At 56.5% G+C, this 2,919-nt stretch overlaps 1 protein-coding gene across 5 annotated transcripts in view; it reads right to left on the reverse strand.

Moving 5' to 3' along the window:
• Positions 1–2,919, reverse strand: part of LOC113208117 (KH domain-containing, RNA-binding, signal transduction-associated protein 2-like) — a 231,155-nt gene that overhangs the window by 179,098 nt on the left and 49,138 nt on the right. The gene's annotated exons all lie outside the window — the stretch shown is intronic.

The following is a 2,919-nucleotide window of genomic DNA, read 5'->3' on the forward strand; positions in this document are numbered from 1 at the left end:
AACAACAAAACACGACAAAAAAAATGTTGCAATGCGTTTCAGCCTCACGCGAGAAACTCTACGAGAGTTCCCATAATTGTCGCGAAGTTTTTCTTGGCACAATACCACCTCCAGCTCCTCACCTCAGCGCGCGACAGCCCGCTCACACACACTCGCGGCCGCCGCCCGCCCACCGCGGCGGTGACACGAGACGGACACATCCCCGCCCAACTTGACGGTCCTCGTATAATTTTACGACGGGAGAGCAGCAAGTTTGTTCCTTCGGCTCGGCTGGGCTTTACGTGCACAGAGCTACTCGCCCCCGCCTCCTGCACTTGGAGGGCGCCCTCCGCCCCCGGTAGCCCCGGGCGGCACGGGGGCGGAAGGGGGGGGGGGGGCTCTGGGTGGCGCGGTGGGAAACGAGGGTGTGCTGCTACGGGGCTCCAATGCTTGCATTCACCCGCCAAACTTTCGCCTTATCTTGCTGTCACCTTTCACCTTCACGATGGTGTGGTCTTCAGAGATCCGTCAAGCGTCAGTTGCAAAGAACGCAACCGCCCCCAACCCTCACTGATTAAATGTGGGTCTCTAGAGACACCATTCTAATTGCATCGCGCACACGCCACACGCTTTAGAGCATCAATAAAGTACGTCCGAAACTCACCATTGCGACAGAGTTGGGAAAAGAGCTGCCGCCCGGCCCGCTCGCCAGTGCGGCTGCTTGCCGCTTGCAACCGACCGAGTCTTCGGACGGTCGCCCTGTCCCCCGTCCGACGGCAGTGCGATCGCCTGCAACCGTCTGCGGATGCACGCAGCGGCAGGCTCTGATTGGCTGATCCAGACCCGAATCGCACCTTCGGTGTGATTCGGATGCTGAGATCGAGACTCGGCTTCCGAGTCAGCCAAATGAAGCGGCGTGGCGTGGAGTAGCGCTCCGCTGGCGAGCGGCAGGCGATCGCACGCGGTTGCGGCGGGCGGTCGCTCTCTGCCGATTTTCCCAACTCTGCATTGCGAACCCGCCAAGAACAGCCTCTGAAGCTATCATAGCGCCTGTTAGATAGGCAATATCTGGCTTGCAGTGCGTGCGTGTACTGCGGGTTGGCCTAGCCGCAGTCTCGCAGGCGTTGGCCTCCCGTAATTCGCCGAATGATTATTTTTTCCCCCGGCACTGACAATTAACACCATCCATATCGCCCCCTACCGCTCCATCCATCAACGCGTACCCCTAGAAAGTGTTGCCTACGGGCGACAGCATACCAACCCACGCAATATCCAAATGAATTTTAACAACAAGTCAATAATAACAATATTGAATGAATAAGTGTCGTATGAGCGAGAGAAAAAATAAGGGGACGTACTTTCAGGACGACCCCTTGGCAGTTGTCGAGCCCGGTCGACCCATAGAACAGGCTAATAAAGAACTGGAACTTTTCGTGCGTGTATGAGAGTGGGGGGTGCACGTGCGTGTGCACGCATGTGTATGTGTCTGTGTGTGTGTCTGTGTGTGTGTCTGTGTGTGTGTCTGTGTGTGTGCATGTGAGTGCGTGCGCGTGTGCGTGCGTGCGGCACGAGGTTGATTGCGCTGCATGGCGCCCCGGAAACGTATCCTGTCGCGTCCAACTCGTCTCGGCTCGGGGGTGTGTGGTGTGTTCGGCGCCCCGGGGGGTGGGGGAGTGGGTGGGTAGGGCAGAGGCTTGAGGGGAGGGGATGGGGGAGACCAGCGTCGCGCGCGTATTTCCTTGAGGGGACGTGACTTCACGCCCCCTCCTCCCCGCCACCCCCTGCACCCGCGCTCAAACCGTCACCTCTCCCCACGCGTGCACGCGCTTCTTATCCAACAGGGCACGGACGCCGCACAAATACCCAGCCCCCATAAATAAACAAATAATAGAAATTCGGCGGGATCTTGCGCAAACCTGTGCCAGGCCGGTGGGACGAGCGCCCCTTGCAAAAAAAGGAGGGGGGGGGACACTGATTGCCAGCACCAGTGCGTGTTCAAATAATATAGAGGTGGAGAGAGAAAGAGAGAGAGAGAGAAGAAAGGTATTTGGGTCTACATTTAAATACGTGCGAGTTATTTCGTCTCCCGCTCGGTGAGCAACGAGAAGTATAGTCGTAACGCCTTCAAACCTCTCGCCCTCCATGTTACTCTTCACACGACGGTCAAACCACTTACATCATTTTCAGATGCCACTTTTCCAAATTCAGGTAAGTTAAAAGTTACCTATATTTACAATTTTCAGGCCTTACCTTTTGGCTGAATTTGTCTTCATTCGGGCAAAGATGCCTAAAAATGGTCAAATTCAGGTGACTTACCTGAACTTGGAAAACTGGAACCTGAAAATCAGGTAAGAGGTTTGGCCGTGTCAGGGACCGCGAAATACCCCACATTTTCGGAAGACGGTCCCTCTACAGCAGTTATACCGCGTGCTTAGAAGCGTGCCTGTGCACTCTCACTATATGACGTATAATGGTGGGCGAGCAAGTGAGTGAGTGAGAGTCTGGAAACTTCAGCGGAGCGCGTGTAACTGGTCGGACTGATGCACTCCTCGGGCTCACCTGTGTATACAAGCAGTGCGGATAAACTTTGTTTCCAGCAGGCCCGCCCCGGAGCCGCCGCCGCTGGAGCTGGCTGGAGTTATTCTCCCGGACAAGGCGATAAAGAAACGGCCGACGGCGTCTTATTTTAGAGCAAAGCAGCAGCAGAAGCAGCAGCAGAAGCAGCAGCAGTGATGGGGGCAGGGCTGGGCGGGAACCGGCAGGGCTGGGCGGGAACCGGCAGGGCAGGCGGCAGAATATGGCGAAAAAAGAAACTAGTGGGTTGGGACGGCGCTACGCTACGCACACACTGTCTTTGTGCGTGCGACGTGATATTGCACCGCGAGTCCACAGCAGAGGGGCGCTGCTGCACGCCGCCGCAGACAAAAAGAAAAGACGAGC

The sequence above is a fragment of the Frankliniella occidentalis genome, unplaced genomic scaffold (genome assembly GCF_000697945.3).
Source record: "Frankliniella occidentalis isolate FOCC.00 unplaced genomic scaffold, Focc_3.1 Scaffold8, whole genome shotgun sequence".
In the NCBI taxonomy this organism is placed as follows: domain Eukaryota; kingdom Metazoa; phylum Arthropoda; class Insecta; order Thysanoptera; family Thripidae; genus Frankliniella; species Frankliniella occidentalis.